Raw genomic sequence first — 9,907 nt, forward strand, 5'->3', positions numbered from 1 at the left:
GTGACTGACAGAGAGCATTAATGATTGTTTGCATCTTTCATTCATCTCTTGAGAAACATAATGAAGTTTGTATCATTGCTTGGTTAAATGCTCATGCGTATTGGCTGTTTAGAATTAAAGGCTTTCGTGGCGAGGATCTCATTACCAACGCTATGTCATAGCATCCAGCAGCCTGTAGGTTCAACAAGCTAACTGGACATTATCAGCTTAATCCCTAAGTTTAAAGCAAAAGTCTGTTTTCTCCCTCTACCTTTAGTAGTGAGCTACTGAAGCATCTTGAACAAGGCATTTATTGTCTGTTTATGTGTGTATGGCTGTATGTGCGGCTAAAACAGGACACATTTCCTGGTATGAAAAAGAAAACACTTTTTTTTAATTAAAGAAAAAACACAATTTTAAATCTTAACCAAACTGTCTGAAGTGGAGTGACTCCCTAATTTTAGTGCTTCTCCCTCTCATTTGCTTTGTGACCCTAAACCCCTCTCTCGCAACCCGCTCCCCACCCCTGCCCTTTCACACACACGCACACTCACTCAGCAATATTGCTTTGTCAGCCGACGTTTAGAAGATTAACCTCGAAATTGCCAAAGGGCATCCCAGCTCCCCTCCACCCTCCGCTTCTCCGCGCCTCTCTCTGTGTTTCCCTCCCTCCAGCTCCCTCTCTGTGAATACTTGCGCAACAAGTGGCGCCGCTGTAGAGCCCCCTGGGTATTAGAGGGTTGAGTGGCGTCCCAGAGAGCCATAATTACACCACCACTCAGGTGATTTAAGGGTCCGGGAACATGCTGACCCATGCATGGCACCAAAAATCCCACATTACACTGACACCTACCCATGTTCTGTGTCTCAGGACACATTATTTATTTTCCCATCTCTCATGGAGGCTAATGATTTCACTAGCATAACACTTTTTATTCTGTGTAAACATGGACAAATCATTGTCCATGTTTTGACAGGAGTGAAATTAACTTTATTATATTCCTGCAAACATTGTGTGTCAGTTTTTTTTTTTTTCTGCAATGCTCGGTACTGTAAACTAAGAAAATCATTAAACCACTAGTTTCTCAAACCTCTCCTGTTCGGCTTCCTTCATGAGGAGCCACAGCTTGTGATTATTTTCACAACTTTATTTTTATCACTTGCTCTGTTTGGTGGGAATTGTAAGAAAATAAAATAATAATCATACACAAGTACTAGTCACAAGAACTTGGCCTTGACAGGCTGTAATTCAAGAGAAAGGGTCGATAATTGGGTTTGGTTGACTCTCCACCCCCTGCAGACATTGTGGTGACATCAGGGAATGTTTCTTTTTAACAAGGTCAGGGCTAATACTGGTTAATGGGAAGGGGATGTTCCCCTGCCCCAGCACACCGCAGCTCTCACCTCTCTCTAGCTCTCTGTCTCTTATCTTCTCCCTGTTTCTGTTTAACAAGTTGTGCCTGTGATGTTCTAGAAATTCATTGGCTTGTGTCTGTACAAGACCGAAAGCTGCTGGGAGTGAGTCATTTCCACTCAGGAATGGTTAAAGTTGCATTAAATCTCTGTCTCCCTATAGTCACTACAAAGCTATCTCTTGCACCAAGATGTACCCATTGCACCTTATAATGACAGAATCCATTAAGTTATCTGCTACAGGGCCATAAAACAAGTACTGGGGGAATCATGTGCTAATATTGATGAAAATAATGAATCCATTAATCTGCATTTAAATCATTGTCTCACAGCCTTGGTGGTGATTCAGCTCCAGGATATTTAAGAAATAATTAGTTGTCTGTATGTTATGTGAGATTTAAAAGGAGAAGTAAAAGTGAGCGAAAGAGGGAGAAAAAGCGTGAAAGACAAGGTTTAGTACAAAGAGAGATTACAGATTATGAATAGTTTCCATTCAATCAAGGTTTTCTCGGCGTTAGCAAAGGTATTAAAGTTTCCTTTCTTCCTCTTAAGATTCTGTTTCTGACAGCATCGGTTTAAGAACTTGTGCCTTTTCAGTTGTAATCCCTGCAATTAAGGCTGTAGGTGCGGCTCCATTACCTCAGCAGGATTAGTAATGACCCAGGAGAGAATATAATTGCTTCTTAATTTGAAGTTGTGAAGTGCATGAAATACCTGAAGCTCAGCCTGCCATCTCAGCAGTGGTTAGTTTGTGGATTAGCGGCAACTCACCCCCTCCGACCTCCACCTCTCTCTCTCTTTCTGTTGCTCCCTCTTTCTATAAACCAGTAGCTTCACTTCTTCTGTTTGATGGTGTTGTTGTCACCTGTTACTTGTTCTCTACACAGGGATCTTTATGAGGGATCTGTTGCCTTAAAGAAGGTTCCAAAAAGGTTAAGCCACATTTTTCAGTATTAAAAAAAACTTCCTTTAATTTCCTTGAGGGAGGCATTTGAAGATGGTATTTTTAGATGGCTGAAAGATCCTTAATGGTAGCAATGTTTCCTTTTCTTCTTGTTTATTCCTGGCTTAAAGCTATGTCATCTAGAATATTATTATATCCTTTATTTAACCAGGATGGTCCCCATGAGATACATCATCTCTTCTGCCATGGAGTCCTGGTCTATATGGCAGCAGTATATAGTTTTAACTATAGAGCTGTACAATAGCTATATTTAGTTCTATGGATATTAGGAGTGGGTGATATGGATAAAATCATTGACAGCATATTCTATATTACACCACACTATTGATAGATAATGTAATATTTTACATTTTCTGAAAAATATCAGCATATGAACTGTTTATGGATCAAATAAACGGACGGTGATGACTGTTTTGGCTAGTCCAGCAAGTTAAATTACATCTAATTAAAATATTAAAATGAACAAAAGAAGAAAAAATCAAATATTGCATTCAATAATTCATGTTTGTCATGAAGCAGTCCTGCTCAGCGATGCAGTATAGCCCAATAAGGTCTAATACACTCATATTTATTAAGTGTGGTAAAAACTGATGGTAGATGCATTGGATCATCATATAGTCTGCTATATATTGTATTAGTTAAACAGTACATTTTAGATATTTACAGCTGTAGGTATGCTATTGTATTATATTCTATATTTCAGTATGCAATACCTATTACACTACACCTACTACAGTATGTTTACCATGTAGGCTACTGTATTATACCAATGAATTTAATGTGTTTGCCAGCATTTGTTTATTCTCAAACCTTTCTCTGCAGGCATAGAACGGTTTGGAAAATTCCAAATGATTCTTATCATTATGTTGGATCTAATATGAAATCAAGAGAGGGACTTTGGGGTGCTGATGCCATTTGATATGACACTGCAGGCCCTGGCTATTATCTAAGAAAAACATGTGAGAAACATGAGCATTTTTTTCCTTTGGAAATGACACTGTTGTCACGCCGACCAGCAGGTGAGACAGTAACACCCTTCATTATTCAGGCATGACATCTGTCCAAGCTGACTAATACCATATAATTACAAGGCCTTTGACCAGCCATAATGGTCTTTTAAGTCCCTTCTTTTGTCCTCAGTGAGATATTTTCAAAGTGTCCATTAGTGACAATGCAACAACTGACACTTCACTGCCCAACACCAACAAGCCACCATTTACAGGGCTCTAATGTGTTTGTCGCAAGCTGGATTTAGTCAGAAGCAAGGGAAAAAACATCACAACTTGGAGCTCTGACACCAAAATGAAATTACTTTTGTTTTTGTTTTTTTTAGGTAATTTTATTGTCTAATGTCAGCGTTGACATAAACTCAGATTTAATTTGTTTTTTTGGGGGGTTTTTTTTACTATCCTTTAATGAAGGCCTTGTGTATCTGTGGCAATTGTTAGAAAAAGTGCAATGGAATGTTGTCCTGCACATAGAGATAATGATTCAAGAGGATTCAATGCAATCAAATCTGACCTAGTTAAACAGACACTGCTGATTCTTTTATCAACATACTTAAATTAAATTGAATTGTACATAAGGGATGAATGGTTGAACAGTTCACCCAGCCTTTAAGTGTGGCCATTTGGGGCATTTAGGATAACCCTCCTCTTAATCTTTGTCATTTTGAGGTAACACTGATTTTCAACAGTGTCATGGTTATATGGTTGCATTGCTAGATTCCCGGCTGTTCTAAAATGGGGGACTACAAGAACTACTCTTCAAGACCAAAATGAAACATAACAAGCACAAACACCTTATCCATGTCATGAAACATTATTTTGGTTTCTCCTCATTTAAAAAGTTTTCACATCAACATCTGTGTGTCTTATATGGTAAGACACACAGACACACATGTATTGAACATGGATCTAGTTTCACTTCTCAGGCACACAAACACATAAAGACAAACTTCTGCATTAAAAAACAAATAATTTCCACAGGCGTCGTTATTTGACCTGTATTGTTAGTATGAGAAACAGGCACCAGTGTTCTTAGCAGCAGAAAAAGAAAAGACGCTGACAAGCAACAGGATGTCAATTACACGGGAGCAGTGAAATCCACACTTCACGTTGGCTTAAATCTGTCAACTGTCAATAGAGAGGAATGCCAGACAACCATGCTGGAGTCTGCAGAACAACAGGGTGTGTGGATGTATACACTTTGTAACTGTAATTGGAAACATTTATTCATGCATAAGTGTGCTGCACAAACAAATTCTCACATACGCACACAGACAACTCGTCTGACAGCAATTATGACTTCAGCTATTTTCTGCTTTGATGTTACTTGTCTTTGCCATTATAGAGAACTGACAGGGATTGTTACACACACTGGCATGTGTTTTCATTTGCTAGAGATTAGACAACACTCTAAAAAAGTAAGCAGAGAGCTAATAAAGTATTACAATATGATTATTTTGCATTGATCTCTTTGTAAAAAAAGACATCTTTCACAACAATATTTACAAGTTCACATCAAGTCTGTTTTAAACAGTCAGGGCTCCAAATGAACTTTGACACATGTTTTTCTTGCTTGTTAATACTGATCATTAACATGGCACATTTAATATAAGTGATGAGGGCCCTCTGTCTCTGCAATAAACAAACAAACAAACAAACAAAAACTATTTTAAAATTCACTTGAAGCTAATATGAAGTCAAATTAGTCAACTGACCATGAAATATCTACTTTATTTGACTAATTTAGACGGCTTAAGTCTCATAATACTGTATCATCAGATAAACTTTTAAATATATAGATTTTTCCCCCATCACTTAAGTGGCACGCACACTGCCTCCAGTGAGGACGTAACTGGCTGGTAGGTGATGTACTGTGAGATGGGCAGTGCTTGATTTTGGCTTGAGTGTTTTCAAGAAGGAAAAAATGACACCCTGGTCAAAAACGTTCTCATATTAAAGCTAAAGAGCACACTGACTAAAGTGTTGTGAAAACATTCGAAGTGAGAAATATGCAATGCAATAAGAGAAACTTGATTCATATTTGATCAACACTTCCTGGTTTGACAGTTTGATCTGAGTTTCATGAGCTGGGTGAATTGCGCCAGAAATACTTATTTGCATAAAGTTCAGGTTGAGTTGTGTCCGTCTCCACACTGTATCCATCATGTTTCTGGATCTCATGCTCTCCTTAGACAATGAAAAAAATCCATCGACTGGACATACATCATCACATCCAGTCTGTGTGCAGTTTTACATTGTAAGCACATTTGGAGAATACGTCAATGATGACAGCTAGAAATAACTATTTTAGTGTCCATATGGCCACTTGACTACTATTTTAAGACAGACTTGAAAAATTGTGAACCTATCGTTTAAGGGTGAGACAACTTACCTTTCCTTAGACATTTACCACTAATACCAACTAATACAAACTTAAAGCTGAAGTAAAGCCATGTTCTAACTTGAGTATTTGTCATCTGTGCAGTGGCTATTTCAGGACATTTCAGACTCAGCTTGTCAAGCTTAGCTCTACAATGTGAGAGCTTTCATGCGTCTAAGCTGTATTTCATGTTAGACTCAGTTGTGAAGTTGTAATGGAGGTTGATGCTTAAATATTTACACAAGATAATTGCATTTAATAGCAGGAGATAAAAACAGTGGGACGATGGTGACTGCTACTCTAACCCTTCTTTTTCAGTGAGAAGGCGCGTCCTACCCATGTGCTGCCTGGTAGTGTGTAATCAACCAGAGCGATTTTATTAGTCTCTGAACCCGGAGTGCTGCTTTGATTAATGACGGAGGCCCCCTGGTCTCCATGTGCTCTAATTAACTAGCCTCAATGAATTTTAGTGCACACTCTTGACTGTTGACACCCAAAACCAGCATAAAAAAGGAATGAAGTGGCATAATGAGCTGTTGTCAATAATTAGAATTCAACTTAAAACTTCTGTATAAGTCTATAACCTTTAGCTTGAATCCCCTGATGCTGGACCCCAGAATGTGTAGAGCATGCATGGACACACACAAACCATAATTTAGTGCTGAAATAACTCAAGCGTGATGGGAAACTTGTATTGACCTTGTGTGTGTGTGCGCGTGCCCTCTCGTGTGTGTTTCCGCTAAATTAAGAACTTATTAGGACTTAAAAAGCCTATCCCATTTCACACGGGGAACCTCTAGGGGGAAATGAGGATTACTCTTCAAAGCCTGCGGTTTTGGCTCGTTTTATGTTGTGCCACTTAATATTTCATGTCAATGTGATGTTTGTAGCACTTCGAGAGGTCATATGTCAAAGTTAGATGTTAACGTTGCATGCGCGGTCCTTACCAGTAGTTAATTATGTGCTATGGATTTGATAGTCCTAACAAACAAGAAATAAATGGCTTCCAGTGAGCCAAGTTGAAAAATATTTTGATGTCTTCATTTCATCCCAAAAACACATTTTGTTCGGTCCATGCAATAACAACATTTTTCCTTTTTCTGTTATTTGTTTGCTTTAAAATGATGTCCTACAGTAAATGACATAATTTGACAGATTTTGACGAATGATACTCAATTAACAGGTTTAAACATCCTATAAAAGTAATTCAAATCACCAAGTCGAGATTAGATGTGCTGACTTTACATTCTAGTTCCCATGGAGACATTGTTGTTTATTTTTTTCAAATGATGGAACTCCTAATTGGCTCTGGACTACTGTAATAGGTGATAATATATACATAATACAAGCTTACTCAAGTTAGTATTTTAACAGTATACAAGTTAGTTTATTGCAACAAAGCTAAGATGTACCATAAAGCTTGATGGCAGTGGAAGCAAAAGCATAAAACATGGAGATTTTTTCAAGAAAACAAAGTGAATAAACGGCTCCTAAACCCTCCATCCATTATCCCTGCAGTCATTACATCTCCACATTAACAAGCACACAGAGGAAATGTGGCACTGCTGCTGTGCTGTGGTGTGAAGCCACAAAGTCCTCACATTTGGAGAAGGCCCCTCATGATTTCAGGTTCATTATATATATATATATAATGTATATACATATAAAAAGACCACATTGATGATTAAACAGAGTTTTAAACAGAGCCTGTACTAAAACTGTTTACACACATGCTTCAATTGCGAATCAGGCTTTTGTAGACAGTAATTAGAAAGTCATTGGACTACAAAGATTGCAATCAAATAAATATACATCTCTATAATTATTGGCTAACCTATTAGGAAGAGAATTAAACATGAAAGTAATGTACATTAATTCAAATTAGAGAGAAAGAAAGATGGGTGAATTAGGCTATTGATGAAAGCTGTGTTCATGAAAACAAATAATATATGAATCATTGTGTTTTGCTCTCTTGTCACATGAAGTTTTATTCAGCGGACACTGTTATTATGAGCAAATGTTTCCACCTAGTTCTATCTGTCATCATATTGCATTAGTTTTCTGAGCCAAATGCACGAGAGAGGGCATCAGGTTTCTTCCAGCGATGAGACAGAGATAGATGGTGAATCAAAAAGGAGAGACAGGAAGAGTGCTGGTGGAGACAGTCCTCATGTTCCTCTTCATAGCTGCTGCCAACACCAGGACAGTTTGGATTCATTGTGTTTTTTAGAGGCTCTGACACAACAAAGAAACTCTACCTGTCCCTATTATGATGGACTCACTCATAAATGTTGTGGCTCAGTTTCAAACAGAAGAACCTGTTTTGTGATTTTGTAAGAGTGTCACTTAACCTGCTCACTGCCTTATTGTAAAGTGTTACTCTCATACCCCATTACTGTCTCTAGAGGTACATGCAGGGGAGGGTGTGTGTGTGTGTGTGTGTGTGTGTGTGTGTGTGTGTGTGTGTGTGTGTGTGTGTAAGAGGTTAGGGCTGATTTGCTCTATCAATGGAGAGCCAAATAAAAAAATATTTAATGTTCTGGAGCTTTTATATCTACAAGATGATATGAATTGAAGAACCACTGCTACACTACAGTGGGACTTTTTTGTCCTCATGTGACATCAAAGAACTCTAAAAATATCTATTGATGTTTTCCAAATGACCAGGAGCGTGTATAAAACTTCTTCATGACTACCCCCAGGTCATAAATGAGATTTTTAGAATTTTTTCACTATTTTTTACACTATTTTTTCCCATGAGAAACATCCAGGGAGATTAATGAATTATAAATGAATAAATACATAGTATAAAAACACTATAAACTGTGCTGTTTTACAGTGATGTCTGATTTTTCTTTAATGACCTGACAGTTCCTGTTTGTGTTACAACAAACTAGATTATTAGATAACAGTAAACAGTAGCACTATCATCATCTTCATCATCTTTTCAGCTTTTGACAAAAAAAAAAAAGTAAATTCAATTTCCTGCTAGCTTTTACTGGAGCTCTCAACCACATCTTGACTTACTTGCAGTCTTCACACTCAATCATATCAATGTCTGGTGATGTTTATATCACAATGTTTCATAAACAGGGCACACAGTGACAGCATCCATACAGCTGTAGCGACCAACTTGTTTTGTCTGATTTACCACCATAACCTCATCAAATGGGCTCAAATACTTCTGAATCAACACCATCCATTATGTTTCCAAATGTGCTTTTTTAATAGATTTTTTAATTTGTGTGTTGTTTAACATTATAAAATAAATTATACTAGATAATGTACAATTCATGCAAGACACAATCCTGTAATTGTATATACTGAGCCTTGATCTCTTTCTTTTGCTTTTCACTAGTTATTGTCATTTTATGCATTTGTGCACAGTTTGAATTATTTATCCATATGTTTTTTACCTCTATTTTGACCCTTATGTTTGTTTCATGCTAGACTTGAAGTTGTTAATTCGTCATGCCACGTAGTTTATTGGTTATTTTGAATATAAATAGACCAAAGATCAAACTCCTACTGTACCAATTTGTAATTTGATTTGTGTGTTTATTATTGAAAAGTCATAATTCATACTTTTCAAATTAGCTGAGCTATTCCACAGTCTTTCCATGCACTCTGTTCAGTTGTGTACATGTACTCCTACACGCATTTCTCTAGTATTTCACCAAAAAGTTCACCAAATCTTTTTGTATAGAGTGAAGGCAGTGATTATTATGTGCAGGAGCTCCCCCTTGTGACAGGATCATATTCTCACACCAACAAGCTTGTAAAGGAGATCCTGGATAGATTATTGTGTTGTTGTTGACACAATGTCTTAAGAAGCTCATAATACCTCACGTCATTGTCCTGTTGTCAGTAATGGTGCACACTCTGGTAGAAGAGGGTTAGTGAAATGAGGGAGAGTAAATCAGGAAGGAGAGCAAATGAAATGAAGAAGTTTTGGTGAAATGGGGTGTATGCAGACACCATGCAGCCACCCATCCACCCATCCACAGGTGCTACAGAATATTTAAAGTCTCTTGTATAGTCTTTAGTCTTGACACCTTGTAGATACGACCAAAGTTAGGCTTACATATTGTTGACTTTTGATTCTTATATATCTCTATCTCTTGAATAATATCTTGATGGTATGTTGAGTCTTTATTGTGTTCA

Source organism: Scomber japonicus, chromosome 13 (assembly GCF_027409825.1).
Source record: "Scomber japonicus isolate fScoJap1 chromosome 13, fScoJap1.pri, whole genome shotgun sequence".
NCBI classification, from domain to species: domain Eukaryota; kingdom Metazoa; phylum Chordata; class Actinopteri; order Scombriformes; family Scombridae; genus Scomber; species Scomber japonicus.